Below are 17,435 nucleotides of genomic sequence, written 5' to 3'. Positions count from 1 at the left end.
AATGACACTTTTATATTTTGACCTTAAAAATGCATTGTTCCTAATATGAGCAATTCTCGCTGAAACCGTCCCACTAGTGACATGAGGTCTTTCAAAAAGGATATTTTTATGTCTAAATGATTGAAAGAAGCAAAAAAATGAGAAAACCACTTTGGTTAGTTCATATTGAGTGACCCCTCGGGCACAAATCGGTTAAACGGTTTTTACAAAAATTGATTTTTGAGCAATTCTTGACCTTTTTATTGATTTATTTCTCTTGAATTTGTCATTGAACCCCCTGCAACCAGCACATCGTTTTCAAGAGAAATGATAGAGCTTTAATTTGAAGTAGAAAAAAATTGGCCGCCATCTTGGATCTCGCCGCCATCTTGAATTTCATCAGAAAAACGTGTTTTTGAGCAAGTTCGCAACCACCGATTTTGAATTTGAAATCACCATTGGAAAGCTGAGAAAAAATGCATTAAGATACATCCAAAACATTAGGTGAGCATTGAGTTTACCTTGTCATTCTGGTCACTTTTCAAAATCGACCTCCAAACAGTACAACGCATGACGTACGGCCAATATCAAATCATGCTGAGCCTGTGGTGTGTGTCTGTAGTGTAGTGTATATTATGGCCATCCATGTTCCGCGTAGACAGATTTTTAAGGATTTTGTTTTGTTCTCCAACTCAATAAAGATTGAACACTGTCACACATCTCAGCACTTCTAATTCGAAGCTAAGTACACTAAAATGAATATTCACTGATTTGACTTACCCCTCTAGCAAATTAAGTTTTCTATGCGGATTTTTAAGCGGATTACAGAGTTTATGCGATTCTTGCGCGGGTTTCAAAATTTACGCGAATTTCGGAATTTACTCGTTTTTTTTTCACGTGTTACGTATTCTCCACGTATAAGAGACTAGTGTAGATTTTCAGAAATTTAGATTTTGAAGATTTTTTGCTATTTATTTTATATTTATGTAAATATATAGGTATAGACCTAATGATGGATTGGATGCCAACCGTATTTTATAAGGTCTGAACAAGTATGACGCACCCTTCTAACAAACAAGTCGTCAGGTAAGTTAAATCTGATGCAGCGAAACTGGTTATTACATGATGGGATCATAATTTTGAAAAGAGATTCTTATGATCCTGGAATACGTGCAAGTTTTCTGCTTGCGGGTCCACCCAACCCATTTCGGCACTTCAAAAACAACATTAATGTGATATTCACTCAATAATCAAATTTGGATCTACTGGCAACGGCTTGAATTGATGGTGGCATCACTACACATATTCATACATACAAACATACAAAAATCCAAAAATCCTAGTCTTATGTAAAAACACTATTGCAAATATTTGTATTCAATATGTACATGGTAAATGATGATTTTTGAACCGAAAAATATCAACCACAGCTACTTTGGAAATAACGATATTTCAGGTTATCATCTATTCATTGAAATTTGCAAATTTTACTTTCATTTGATCATTATTCGACCGATATCAACATAAATATTTACAAAAACGTGAATTTCGTAAAAGTTGTATTAGAGGACACATGAACATTATCGTGTTGTAAGATCAGTATTTTTTGGTAAGTACATCCCAGCGATGCCAACCTTGTTTCAAGAAAAACTTGAAAAATTCAAAATAAAAAACTGGAGAAAACCCGATATAAAAATTTTAAGCTTCTGCAGAAATTTGTTGAACTTCGGTCCAAAAATATTGCATAAATTCAATTATATACATATATTGCACCGTATTATTTCATCGTGTAACCAACATACTCGGCAACATGGCGTTTGTTTTGGTTTTTGTACTTTTTGATCATGAAATTGATCGATGTGAAATATTATAGAACTGGAACGTTTTTTTATCGAAACTCGAGAAACCGCGGAAAACTTTTATGAATGTGTTGTGTAGTGATTTATTCCCCCATTATTGTTCCTAGTTACAAACATCATGGACCAACAAAAGTCATGGACCAGAGTTGATCTAATATAAAATTTGACAGCAGTGAATCCCCTCTGATGTAAACAAAAAGGGTGAAAGAGACAATGCATTGCTATTTTGATTTTTTACTGATGCAGATTATAGTCACTAGATATGAAGTCTACTGGAATTCGATTTAAACTAGAAAACTGAAGAGCATGAATGCACGAAATATTGAAAAGACCATACATTGAAGGGGAATAATTTCAATAAATAAGGTGACGAATAGAAAGCTGGATGAAACTGGAACATTTTTTTTTCAAACTGGGGATATTCAACCTTTAGCTGTTTCGCTGGCGTGTCCAAAAAAACTGGAGATATGCAGGAATAACTGGACGGTTGGCAACGCTGGTACATTCTTTAAATAATTTTAAGGTGAAGGTGCTATGGTATCCCGCACAAAAAAAAACGGTTCAAAGTGTTAAATCGTTAAGCGTATTACAGTAACCAGGGTGGCGACTGAATTTCCAAAAATGAATTCCCTGATATTCCCTAATGTTTCCATTTTTTTTCCTTAACTAATCAAATTTGTTTTAAACTGATTTAGCGTACGACTATCGCATAGGTTCTTACATCTAAATCGCAAACTAAAAAGGATCAGACTAACTGGTTTTTGCTAAAATTCCCACCAGTAATTAAAACAGTTTAGTTTCGCTTTTGCCATCTTGAATCTTGAACAAAAATATTTTTTGTTGAGAAACATATCCAGTTCGGTTAGATTGAAAATAAAAATTACACTGATCGTCGAAAATGAAAAAAAGCTGCCCTAAAGGTCCTTACCTTAATTTTCTCTATCGACCTTATCATCTCTAGCAAATTACTGGGGCGTATTACGTAATTTGGCTCAAAAAACTATCGAAGGATCAGACCAGAGTCTTGTGCGGAGGAGCCTTAGAATGAACATAAGTTTAAAGTCCTTTGACATCGAACAGCCTGATTCTACTAAGGTTCGAGCCCACGATCACCCGCTTGTCAAAACGAACTTTGTAACCTTGCGAATTTTGGAAGAAGTTTAATGATGCCACCGAACCAGAAATCACACCAAATCAGGATGTTATGTTGTTTTACAGATTATTTTGACTCCTTCAAGTAACAACAATTTGTTTGTTTGTTGACATATCCATTTCATTCAAACAGAAGCATCATTTGGGAGATGATTTTACTATGATATTCTGGATCGCCGTCTTGTTATGGATGTGAGCCGAAATCTACACGTTAAATACATCAGTTACAGTGAACTTTTGATTGCCCTAATTCTTGTAAACTATGTGAGGCGGACACGTTTCCATTTTTGACAATATTGACTAACACAGCCGCTTTTTGTCAGATAGCTTAAAAACTAACTGATACTCTTCTCTACTCAAAATGATTCGCCCTGTTCAAAACCACACTTGGGTCAAAATGGTCTAAATAACTGTGAAAAGTCATGTGTGCTCTTGTCAGCAGATGGTAATACTGTTTTACATGGTGGCCACTCAAAATCAATTTTCCGTTTCCCGTTATTTTCTCAATATTTCTTAAATGACTCCGGTGTTTCATTTTCAATAAATAAAAATTAAAACATCAATGTCACAAGAGTTGTATGCAAAACCACGTTCGCGAGGTTGACGTACTACATAAAGTTGTTCGTTACATTACTTTTATTGAATAAACTTAAAATTTTGTGCAAAAGAGGAGTTGAAGTGCTACCAAATTTCAATTTGCTTATACGACATCACTAAACAGGATTGAAACAAACACTGTATAGAGTAAAACAGGTTCCAACAGTCAGGATGCATGCAGATTAAAATAACATTTTACTTTAAAATTCAAGGTCAAAACAAGAGAATGATAAATCATCAATAAATTGTTTGTAGTTTTTTAATAACATAGTGAAAAGTAGTTTTGACACTAAAAATTTGAGAGACCTCATATTTTGAATGACAGCATCCCAAAACGTTTGTGTGTTGTCAAAATATGGCATCTCTTCATGAAGTCAAATTTATAACCGTTTCAACATTCAAAATGAAGTGCAATAAATGAACGAGAAAATAATTACTCTTCAATTAGGTGAATAATTTATCCTGGAAAAGACAATGTAATATTTAATTTAATATCGAACAAAAAGCTTATCGTATCGTTGCGTTTTCACTGACGCTGCGAACGAGGCATTCTTTCTGATAACACAGTGAAAAGCTGTTTTCATACTGAAAATTTGACGGCTCGTATATTTTGAATGCCACCATTCAAGAATGTACTGTGTAGTCAAAATGGGGCAACTTTTCATTGGCCGCAGTGCGGGCTGATGTATCCAGTGATGTCATATTTTTATTACTTTCGAAGCTCAGAAAGCTTTGTCACTTTGGAAAAATTTCAAAAAATCTGTATAAAAGTCTGCATATATACTGGATGTCCTTAATTGAAAAAACCGCATTATAGCTTCTTTAATATCTATCCTTTGACTCATTTATGCACACGCTTACGCGTAACGTATAAATATAATAAAATCTCCAACACGCTCAACAACATTTGAGTTAATTTTCGTTTTTAAACTATATCAATACGCAAAAAATCTGTACAAATACAGATAAATCTGTATATGTGGCATCACTGAATGTATCTACTACTGATGTTGCCCGCTACCGCACAGAGGCAGCTTTTAACTAAATGAAGTGCGGCTGCTCTAGCTGACCCTGCCACTATCGATCAGTGTAGTTAAACTCGCTCGCAAAAAGCATGCGATACTCCAAGTGACATTCTCGCTGCTACCGAAATCTCACAATAGAGATACTCTTGTCGAACTATTACTCGTTCTCTTTTACTTTTTTCATTTCACACTACCGAGCGTTGATGCTTGCGATGCGAGTTTTCTCGTAAGCCGACACGTCATGGACATCGCTCGTGTACTTTCCTACTCGCGTGCACCGACCTTTCTCGCGAGCACAACCAGCGGAGGTGATTTTCAAGATTATGACGAAACGGAGTGATGAGGCACGACGAAGCAGAGTGGCAAAAAAATATTTCGACGAGTAGGTAGGGATGCCATATATACAGATTTATCAGTAATGATAAAGATCTTTTGCGTATTTTTCATACAGATATCTGTATATACAGAATACAGATTTTCTAAAAATAGTACAGAATTATACAGTTTTTTTTTGGGTTCCATGAGGTCGCGAATTAAACTTCTTGATATGGTTGGAAATCGAAAATGAACTCAAATGTTATTGAGCGTGTTGGAGGTTTAATTATATTTGTATGTTACGCGAAAACGTGTGCATGAATGAGTCACCGGATATATGTTGAACAAACTATATAGCGTTTTTTTTCTATTAAGGGATATGTCCAGTACATATGCAGATTGAAATTTCACCAAGGTGATTTTCTCAGCTTCGTAATACAGATGAAAATGTGGCATCACTGCGAGTAGGTAGTCCGATACCCTACACGTTCAAGCATGCGATTCTATATAGATTTATTACCCCACTTTCGGCTGTCGGTGCACGAAGCAAAACTGCTTGGCATCAGTTCTGCAATTGACAAATCGCATGCGTGAGAAGGCATTTTTGTTTTCGGGCACGTTTTTTCAAGCACTCCTAGTCAAGTGCTCTAATTCGAGTACTCGCGTACTCGGCGTGAGTAAAAAAACAGAAGAGAATTTGCGAGCGGTTGTATGCTGGCCGCTGCTCTGGCAAGTGCGTGAATAATAAAGATTTTCTTGAAAGTGTGTGTGCGAACGACAGGAGAAGCGTAGCACACATCTCATTCTCAAGCAGAAAGGAGTGAAAATGTTTTGATTCTCGCTACTTTAGCAACGCTGCTATCCATGCTGATTAGGGACGTTACAGATATCCACACCCGCAAATGCGGAACATCCACATGAAAATTAACATTCGCATCCGCGTCTTACCATGCATATATTGAAAATAAATAAAATTTTGTAGAAAAATTTTCCTTGGTGTATTTACTACTCGCTTAAATAACATTTGCACTGGTGAGGGACATGGCCATGTAAAATAATCAAAATAAAACACTAGGGATCTCCGTATATCCTGGGAGTGATACGGGAACATTTGAGTGTTTTATCCGGAAAATCTTTTCAGATTACCTAAGTGCGGGTCCCTTCTCACTGCTCAATAGCGGGCAATAAGGTGGGCGCAACAAATGGTGTAATTTATGAAATACCAATTGCTTTTGATAAATTTTATTCACTTTTACGTCAGAATACGATCATCAGTTAGCAAAATTCTTGGACCGGAGAGGAACTGGGAAGGGTGTTACATTCCATTATACCCAAGGTATCGACGAACCCGTGGTTCAAGGGGTAGGTCAAGATTTCATTTGCGTGATGTCTCGGCTTATGTCCAACCACTATAGATTTGATGCGCATCTCCGTCGTATTGGGCTCGGAGGAAGTGGTATCTGTGCCCGTGTGTTGAAGATTATCACGATATAGAGGATGTTGTTTAGTCATGCCCTGTACACCGTGACGCTAGGTCTAAATTAATAGCTTTCCTAAAGGCCGAAGGTAGGTAACCGGCTCCTGTTCGTGATATCTTAGCGAGCCGTGACCTACCCTACATGTCCGTTATATAGGTTTTCCTAAAATCCATCTATGCCTCACTCTAGTCCCATTCCCTTCCGCCTACATCCAACAAAACGTCAAGAACACACTTAGACCTCGGATTTGGAACCAGCAACTAGACCCCGCACGAATCCGACAAGGCCTGAAAAATACAGGAAATCGTGCCTACTTTGGACTCCGGAGGACGCTCCGCTCGAATAAAATCCGCCGCCGCACGGAGTTAACCATCTACAAAACACTGATCAGACCGGTAGTCCGCTACGGCCACGAAACCTGGACCATGCTAGTGGAGGACCCTTGGGGTTTTCGAACGGAACGGAATGAGAACCACTAATCGTTCAAACGGTGAAAATCGGGAGACTACGGTGGGATGGGCATGTCGTTAGGATGTCGGACGACAATCCGGTGAAAATGGTTCTTGATAACAACCCGACTGGAATGAGGCGACGGGGCGCGCAGTGAGCAAGGTGGCTCGATCAAGTGGAAGACGACCTGCGGAGCCTCCGCAGACGATGTGGCTGGCAAGCTGCAGCCATGGACCGAATATAATGGAGACGACTTCTTCTAACAGCAAGGGACACTTCGGCCTGGAGCTGACTGGTAAGGTAAGGTACTGAGGAATACAAGCCTTCCATGATTTCCTGGCTCAGTGGAACATCAAGATACACAGTAAACGAAGAAACAGCAATTAAAAAAAACACATTTTAGTTTCAATTCCAGGGTGGCCACTCGAAATCCATTTTCAATTTTCCGGTTTTTTCCCGGTTTTCCCGACGATATTTAATAAAATTTCCCGGTGTTTTATTTTTTAAACATATGGTGTTAAGTCTAGCAACACTTCTAGCAACTTTGCCAACCTACGAGAGAAAAAAAACTAATTTCCTTTTCCACTATCACAAATACACTCGTTAGCAAGTGAAATAAACGTAGTTGTTCTTTGACCATAAGAGAAGCAAGATGTGTTTGTCTTTTACTAGATGCGAATATACAGTCCATGAAATTTTGAGCGCTTTCATCTGGTCCTTTCGAACCGGATTTTGCTAGTTTCGTGAACAACGATCAATTTTAAGTGAAGAAAGTTGAATTCCGTATGACTCGATAGATCCGAGATTACCTGGTGAGCCAGGCAAAACCGCAACCAAAGTGCGACGCCATCTTGGCTGATTCATATTTTGAAAAGTTTATAGGCAGAAAAGGTTTTGGTTCCGTCTGTTCTAGTGAAAAAAGAAGTCGTATACCGGTGTTGTGTCGTACTTGGGGTTGAATCGACTCGGGTTCGGTGAAGTGTAGACAATATCCGCCTCGATCGCAATATATGCTTGTGCTTTCGTTTGCCTATCGAAACATCCGGTGTGCGCAGGCTTGTAAACGGTCACCATTTTCATTTGATCTCGCTTCCTTAGCGTGCGTCACAGTCGGCTTTCGCACGTAAATGTAAAATAACCAAACCATCGCCGCTCAGCTCACAGAAAGAAAAGGATAGTCAAACGACACTCGCGTATCGAAGAGATGCACACTGTCAATCTTTTAGCGATGTTATTTCGGCCTTTTTCTGTCTACTTCGTTTATTTATGTTGAGAAATATTATTACAAGATCAATGGTATAAATAATTTCCAGAATACACGCACTCAACGTGCGTAATTCCCATTTCTAGAAAAAATGTCAAAATACGTTTGAGAAAAATAATGTCGTGATGGCGATACTCATTTGACATGTTTGTTTAAGAATGTATTCAGACAGTGAGCCTTGGTAGAGTCACAGGAAGAAGATGACGATTACCGCAGTGAACAGTGGTTCTACCGTGACCATTTCGAAGCCTGGGTGTGCGCTAGCGCTTCGGTTCAATCGGAGTTACAAGGTTTGACGCCATTTTTGTTTGTGCACGATCGTGGTTGAATTGTGATGGCATTTACCGCATCGTCGCTGAAAGAGTGTTCACCACCCCAACGATAGAAACTGAAGCTTGTGCTTTCGTTGAGAAAGGGTCGCTGCTGCAGTCTGCGTGTGATCGTTTCGATAGCGGTAGTTTACATTGCCGCCTTTCATAGTGGATGTATGAAGCTTTGCTTGCGTAAAAAAGCAAGAATACCGTTACAGCGTTAGCGGTATTACGTTGGCCGTACTCGAGCCGAAAGATTTGACGTCGTTGTTGGACGACAAATTCGTTTAAGAATTAGATCGAACTTTATTTCTATTCAACGCTTCATTGCAATATATGAGTTTATAATGATGCACACACCGAAAAATACGAAAAACCAAACGCAAGTGAATGGACAATCGGAAAACAGCGAAGAACGAAGAAACGAACCAGTTAGTGAGCAAAAGAAGAAACAAAAGAAAAAAGAAGAAATGAAGAAAAATAGTGACGAACTGAGAGTAATTAAAATCAAATTGGATGCAATTCTGAGGAAGGTGAATAGGGTGCATGAAGCGCTTTTTGTGGATCCTCTTAAAGTTCCATTGCCGTGGATCCTCTTAAAGTTCCATTGCCGTCATTCGACGGGACTTATGAGAATTGGTTTGCGTACAAATCAATGTTCGAATCGATTATGAACCGCTATGAATCTGAATCCCCAGCGATAAAGTTGTATCACCTACGAAATTCATTGGTAGGTAAGGCAGCAGGAATAATTGACCAGGAGATAATTAACAACAACGATTATGCTGCAGCTTGGACGACATTGACCGAGAGATTCAAAGAAAAACGGTTGATTATTGACAAACATATCGATGCTCTTTTCGATTTACCAAAAATGACGAGTTAGAACGCAGCAGATTTGCGAAGGCTAATAGATATCTGTTCTAAAAACGTGGATGCACTCAGAAACCTTGAATTTCCGGTTCACGGATTAGGAAAGAGTATGCTGATTAATCGAATTGCTAAAAAATTAGATGATGAAACCCGGAAGGCTTGGGAATTGAACCAATCGACAAACGAGATGCCAGATTACGATATTACAATGGAGTTTTTGAAGAAGCGATGCCGAGTGTTGGAGAAGATTCGTCATCCGGAGAAGCGCATTGTTAAGCCCGTAAAATTACTGAGACCAAACACTGAATTTAAATCCAAAGGTAGCAGTCTGGTGGCGACTACTGATAAATGTCCGCAGTGTTCAAATAGTCATGAGTTATGGAAATGTGACGTTCTCAAGAGGGCAAGTCTTGCAGATCGCTACAATACCCTTCGTCGTATTGGAGCATGCTACAATTGTCTCCAAAGGGGACATAGGACGACCGAGTGCTCATCAGAGCATACTTGCAAGAAATGCAACAAGCGCCATCATACCTTCTTACATCCAAATGAGACAGCTACAAAGAAGAGTGAAACATTTTCAACGGTACCGACAAGCACAAAAGATGATCAGCAAAAACTAAATCAGGAGGTGTCTGACTCCCCAAGTACTACGAACGTAGAAACCGGGAAAGAGGAAAGGCAATCGAGTTTTTGTACTAGACCACAGACGGGAAGACAAATATTACTTTCAACAGCGGTTGTTCTTGTCTATGGCACAACGAAGGATCCATATCCTTGCAGAGTTCTACTTGATTCTACTACTTCGTTTCGGAACATTTTGCTACATTATTGAGGTTGAAGAAAAAATTTGCCAACTGTTCGATCGATTTCAAAATACACATTTCAAAATACACATTTCAAAATACACACGAAGCTGAAATCTAGAGTAACTGACTTCACTACTTGCCTTGAGTTGCTCGTGATACCGAAGATAACAGGAGAGTTGCCAGTTTCGAAGATTAATTCCAGATCACTCACCATACCAAACAACATCGAGTTGGCTGACCTGAATTTCGGAGTTCCCGATAAAATCGACATGCTGTTGGGCGCCGAAATATGTTTCGAGCTTTTGCAATCTGGACGTCTGCAATTACCAAATTGCGCAGCGGTGCTTCAAGAGACCCATTTTGGATGGGTTCTCAGTGGTTCAGTTCCTGCCGAAAGACCTAAAACGACCAGCTCGTTTTGCATACAAGCCGAAGAAGACATTGACGAACTTGTTAAACGATTTTGGGAAATTGAAACATACGGTGTTCCCGAAAAATGTAATGAATCAACCGATGACGCTTGATTGACCCATTTTCGTGAAACTCACGAGCGAACAGCAGAAGGGCGATACATTGTCCGTCTCCCGTTTAACAACTTGAAGTCGCAACTAGGTGACTCACGAATGATGGCCGAGAGGCGTTTCTTAGCATTAGAAAAGAGATTGGATAGAGCACCAGAACTAAAGAAGCAATACATGGCATTTTTACGAGAATACGAAGAACTAGGTCACATGAAACTGACCAACACCGTGGAGGATGAAGACCCCCATTCGGTATTTTATCTTCCACATCATTATGTTCTGAAGCCCAGTAGTTCGACAACTAGACTTCGGGTAGTATTCGATGGTTCTGCTGAGACTAGTACGGGTATCTCTATTAACCAAACTCAGATGATCGGACCTACAGTGCAAAATCTCTTGGTATCCATTCTATCAAACTTCAGAGTTTTCAAGTATGTATTTACAGCGGATGTTCCAAAGATGTACCGTCAGGTAGCAGTGCATCAAAGGGATACGCGATACCAGAAAATTATCACTAGGTGTGACAGTAATCATCCGCTACAGACATATGATTTACAAACAGTAACATACGGATTAGCATCGTCCCCGTTCTTAGCCACCATGGCACTGCTTCAACTGGCCAATGACGAAGAGCAACAGTTTCCACTAGCTGCAGCCGCAGTTAAAAAATGTTTTTATATTGATGATGTTTTGACAGGAGCGAATACCTTGGCAGAAACTATTGAACTAAAGAATCAGATAATCGGTCTACTGGAGAAAGGTTGCTTCAGTATGCACAAATTTTGTTCTAATTCTGATGCGTTACTGAAAGATGTACCGGAATTTCTGCGAGAAGGTATCATGCACATCCAAGATCCAGCAGTTAATGCAGTAATCAAGACTTTGGGTGTAGCCTGGCGTCCACAGGAAGATTGTTTCACGTTTATTGTTGCAGAGAATTCCTGCGTAGAAGGTAGTCTTCTCTCGAAGAGGATGATTTTGAGTCAGAATACGAAAATTTTCGACCCGTTGGGTCTCGTGGGCCCGGTAGTAACAGCAGCAAAGTTAATTATGCGCGAACTATGGACCTTCAACCTATAGGCTAAGATCAACCAGTTCCAACCGAATTGGCTAATCTTTGGACAGACTTTCATAATCAATTAAATTATCTAAATGACTTGACCATACCGAGATGGATCCTGTCGGAAAGAACATATACTGTGGAGATCCATGGATTTGCAGATGCCTCGGATTTGGCATACGGCGCCTGTTTATATAGCAGGCTAGTGAAGACTGATGGGTCAGCTAGTTTAAGGCTGATTTGTAGCAAATCAAGGATTCTCCCACGGAAAAAGGAGGGTCAGAAACAGATTACTACCCCGCGTGCTGAGCTTTTGGCGGCTCAGCTTCTTTCAAGGCTTGCAGTGGCACAGTTGAATGCCCTCGACGTTAAATTTGACTCCGTGGTACTTTGGAGTGATTCCCAGATAGTATTATGCTGGTTAGTCAAATCACCCGATTCTCTTGCTGTATACGTTGGAAACAGAGTGCGATAAATTCAACAATTAACGGAGCAGTTCAATTGGAAGAACATCCCTTCCAAGTCGAACCCAGCTGACTTGATTTCTAGAGGTGTACAACCAAAGAACCTGTTGACGAATGATTTGTGGTGGAATGGCCCACCGACCCTTCGTTATGTTGTTGGACATTTTAAGGAACCAACTTCTATCCCAGAAGAAGAGCTACCAGAGCTTAGAAATGTAGTGTTAGTGACGATGCAAAGATATCCGAGGATACAAATTTTTGATCGTATAAGCCGATACAGTATCATTCAGCGCGCTATGGCGTACGTGGTACGATTTTGTGACTATGTCAGAAATGGTAGGAAATCGTTGACAAAGGGATTGCCTACTGCATTCGAAATTACACGAGCGACGTCGTTAATCATTCGTATGGTGCAATATGAAGCCTTTGAACTAGAAATTAACACACTGAAAGCAGGAAAGGAGTTCAAATTCCCAACACGTAATTTAAATCCCTTTATTGACGGTGATGGAATCCTCCATGTGGGTGGTCGATTGAAAAATGCAGCTATTCCATACCAACACAAACATCAAGCATTGTTGCCTGGAAAACATCCATTAACGATAACGTTGATACGATATTTACATGGTATGAATCTGCACATCGGACAGCGAGGTCTTCTGGGTATTGTTCGTCAAGAGTACTGGCCAATGAATGCGAAGAGTGTAATTCGTAAAATCGTTCATCAATGCGTTCCTTGTTTTCGGACGAAGCCAACGAGAGCTTCTCAACTAATGGGAAATTTGCCCGATTATCGTGTGCAACCTTCGCCGGTTTTTGCGCATACTGGTATAGATTTCGCAGGTCCCTTTAAGATTCGATCAAATAACAAAATAAGAAATGCTGCAATATTGAAGGGCTATGTATGTTTGTTCGTATGCATGGCCACACGTGCTATACATCTTGAAGCAGTTTCTGATTTAACAACCGAAGGCTTTATGGGAGCACTTCAACGTTTCGTAAGCCGCCGTGGACTAGTTAAGAAGTTATATTCGGACAACGCCACCAATTTTGAAGGTGCCAGTAATGAAATGGGTCGACTTACCGCTTTATTCCGCGAAGAACAACATCAGCTGAAAATGAATAAATTTTGTGGAGAGAGAGCAATTGAATGGTCCTTTATTCCACCACAGAGTCCGCATTTTGGTGGTATATGGGAGGCTGGCGTAAAGTCAGTGAAATCCCATCTAAAGCTGGTCATGGCAGAACAGAAGCTATCATTTGAGCAATTTTCTAGTGTTGGCGCAAATAGAAGCAATCTTGAACTCACGCCCTCTTGTCCCGATGTCTGAGGATCCGAATGACATCGATGTCATTACTCCTGCACACTTTCTAATTGGGCGTGAGTTTCAAGCAATTCAAGAACCGTCGTACAAGGAAATCCCTCTAGGTAGATTGTCTCAGTGGCAATTGGTTCAAGAATTAAAGCAAAGATTTTGGAGGTTATGGAGTAAAGATTATCTGCATGAATTGCAGAAGCGATCAAAGGATGTGACGGTCATCGAATATCAGGTAGGAGCCCTGGTCCTCATAGTGGATGAAAACACTCCGCCTTTGCAGTGGCAAATGGCACGTATTATCGAGCTGCACCCTGGTAATGACGGTCACACTCGTGTGGTGAGTCTTCGTACGAAGGATGGGGTAACGAAACGAGCCGTAAAAAAGATTTGCCTTCTGCCTTTAAATAACGACAAGGATTATCAGGATCACTAAGTGTTGAAATTGTCAATTTCAACGGCCCGGAGGATGTTAAGTCTAGCAACACTTCTAGCAACTTTGCCAACCTACAAGAGAAAAAAAACTAATTACCTTTTCCACTATCACAAATAAACTCGTTAGCAAGTAAAATAAACGTAGTTGTTCTTTGACCATAAGAGAAGCAAGATGTGTTTGTTTTTTACTAGATGCGAATATACATTCCATGAAATTTTGAGCGCTTTCATATGGGAAAAAATCAATATTCAAATTAGGGTGGGGAATCGTTATATGGAAAAAACGAAACTTGATAGCAGAAAGCCAGAACCAAGTTTTTTTTGTTCTATTTGGGGCCCCAAACAATCCTGAATTTATTGGAAGTCGATTGGTTTTGTCTCCGCTTGGCGCATTGCATTTTAAATTTATATGGAGATTTGTATTTGTGAGGTATAGAAGGGGGCCAAGGGCCGGGTCACTGGTGTTATGAGGCACCATTCATGCTATACCAGTGATAAGAGAATTGGCATCACAACCTCAGTAACCAGCTGGTCAATTAAATTCTGTGTAATTAACTAGAATAACCCTGGGCAAGTTGCAAAAAGACTGTCTTGTTAGGGTAGCATCTCGGCAAGACCCCTGAGTTCTAGTAAATTAACTGCCGAAGGATAAGGAAAGGCAAGGATATCTGAAGGTTAATAAGTGTGTGTAAGTGTGAGTGCGTGTGTGTGTAAATGTATGTGCATCTGTTTGTTTGTTGAGTTTACTATGCTGAAAAATGATGATAATAATAAAAATAATGATAATAACAATAACAATCGTAACAATTATAATAATAACAATAATAAAAATAAAAACAGAACATAATAATAACAACATATACTAATCAATAAACAAAAACAAACATGATAAAATAATACTTAGCCTTGAAAACGAAGAACGAAAAAAATACTAGAACTGTTCAAAGTTGAGTCGAAATTTATGTTGCAAATCATTTTTTCTGCCAACACTTCCAGTGTACCGGCGTCAGTAACCTCTGAAACACGTTATAGATTCTATTTACGCCTAGAATATTGACCTGTTTGTTTGGTTAGTCTAGCTGAGTGTATAAACTCGTTACAACAGGTTACTTCTGAAGGTAATCCTACTGACGCCGGTACATTGGTAATGTTGGCAGAAAACAAGATTTTCTGCATTTAAATCGACATACTTAACTTTGAACAGCTATAGCTCTTCTTAGGGACATTCTAGCTCTTCGGTGTCTTCTGCAAAGTTGTTAGGCATCTAAAATACTGTACTTCAACATGATGTTGTGCATTATTAGAGCATTATTTAGCTCTCTAGAAAGGTAAATGCCAAAAAGTAGCACCCATATAAATTTTCATACAAATTTGAAATGCAATGCGCCAAGCGGAGACAAAACCAATCGACCTCAGGTAAGTTTAGGGTTGTTTGGGACCCCAAAAAGAACCAAAAAAAACTTGGTTCTGGAAAATCGATCAATTTTCCCTGCCCTAATTCACATGTTTATTTATGCCTTGCAAAAAACAGTGTTGCGAAACTATGAAAAACATTTCCCCTTCATCGTTTTTGGCTGTTCGTTGACGTTAGCAAGTACCTTCATAGTGATCTGCTGCACAATTTTTGCCCTTTTTATCTCATCTCAAGGGGCCTTTGTGAAGAAGAGCCTCAGAGTGGCCAATGAAAAAATGCATATGAAATTGTCAAAATTATTTTATTATGCAAAATGCATTTTTATGCAAAATGTTGAGATCTGTTATCTGAAAACAATTTTCTTTTTCGAAAACCTTAGAATCTGGGACTTGCAAAATTTTCGAGCGGAAATTCCGAAATTCGCGTGAAAAATCATATCAAAAAGAACATTGGTAGAAGTTTTTGGGATACAAGTTTTTAATGATTTCATCTATTAGAACCAACACGCTTTTTTTGATTATGTTGCTTAGGTCGAAATGATCCGAATATTTACGAAAAAGACAAGTGTCTTCTAGCCGCAAGCAAATGCGAAGTTTCATTCATATCACATCAAATGCACATGTTTTATCATTTGTTTAGTGTTAAAGTACATGTTTCACGATTGTTTTATTTATAAATATGAATGAAAATCGTTACGTTTTAAAGTTTTTAGGGCAGAATGCTACATTTGCAGATTTGATGAAATTTCAGCAGACATTAACCTAGTTCCCGTACCATGACAGACGAACACAGTTTGTAAAATTATTTGATATATATTCTCCTTAAAATATGTCACTTGCAAATGCAAATAAAATAATCCACAATATTAATGTGCTGCTTGAAAATATCAAAAATCGGAAAATCCAACCCGGGTAGCTGTCGAACACTATTCACAAGAACTTTCAATACGCGTCCCGCGACGCTGCACAGTGGCGGGTCTCCGAACAAAAGTCGGACAAAACCCAAAATGTTCATTTAAAAAGCAGAAAAATCCATATTAGGTTGATTTTTTTATGAAAAATTCAATTTTGGTATCAAAAATTTGAAAAGTTAGAAAAATATCTCCCTAAAGGGCAATAAAAATTTTCTCATGGCTAAAGTTACTTCGTAGTGTTTTTATGTATATCATTATTCATTTAGGTTTTAAAATAGGGAAAACACATCTCTGCTTTGTTTTTTGTAGACTTCTTGATAAAGACAAAATATATTGTCGAAACGTTGAAGGAAAAGAAGCAGTACTTCGTTTAGTTCAGCTTAAAGACTGATGAGCCGAAAATCCAAGCAATAATAGATACACGTCACAGTCGATAGCATTCACATTACATTATTCATTTATATTGCCATCTTTTGTTATGTTTAAGGATCCAGTAGTCATCAGCGAAACTGAGGATAGTATATATAATATAAAATATTTAATAATAATGAATTATTTCAAAATTATAATTCGAAATTTTAATTATAAATATAATTTAAATAAGTACGGTGTCAATATAGTCAGTTTCTAGCGAAGCGAAAATAGGAAACCAGTATGAACTGCCAAAATGTGAACCAGCCGATTGTGTGCCAAATTTTGCAGTTGGAAAACTGCGATCATGTAGCATTGAAATAGATATCGTTTTTGGCTCAATTAATATATCGCATTAATTTAGGAAACAAAATGTTAAATACGTTAAATACGTTAAAATACGTGAGTAGAAAACAAAGAAATATTCATTCATATAAGATCAATGTTGTGTCTAATTAGCTGTCTTTAAAAAAAAAATCCACTGCCATTAATTAACTGTTCTCTCTTTTTTTTCACGCTATACTATTTTAAGAGAAATGTGCATTCGAAACGAACTATACAGTATATTATATGTTGAAATATGCAAAATGGTCCCATTCTAAAGATTTAAAAAACTTGAGTCTAAGTAAAAATTTGTCGTTTAACATGGTCAAAGGGGGTATGCCAGTTTTATGTGTTTTCATACTAGTAAAAATACAGTGTCTATATACGTTAGTGCATAATTTGTGACGTGTCACCATCGTATTATAGTAATCAGGGATACCATACATGCAATGTATCTGAAAATGA

The 17,435-nt window shown here is 38.6% G+C and overlaps 1 protein-coding gene across 2 annotated transcripts in view; it reads right to left on the bottom strand.

Moving 5' to 3' along the window:
• LOC129724436 (uncharacterized) overlaps positions 1-17,435 on the bottom strand; it is a 48,036-nt gene that overhangs the window by 17,810 nt on the left and 12,791 nt on the right. The window lies entirely within an intron of this gene.

The sequence above is a fragment of the Wyeomyia smithii genome, chromosome 2 (assembly GCF_029784165.1).
Source record: "Wyeomyia smithii strain HCP4-BCI-WySm-NY-G18 chromosome 2, ASM2978416v1, whole genome shotgun sequence".
Lineage (NCBI taxonomy): Eukaryota > Metazoa > Arthropoda > Insecta > Diptera > Culicidae > Wyeomyia > Wyeomyia smithii.
Note: the sequence above shows the minus strand (reverse complement) of the source record. Positions and strands in the feature narration are given on the sequence as shown.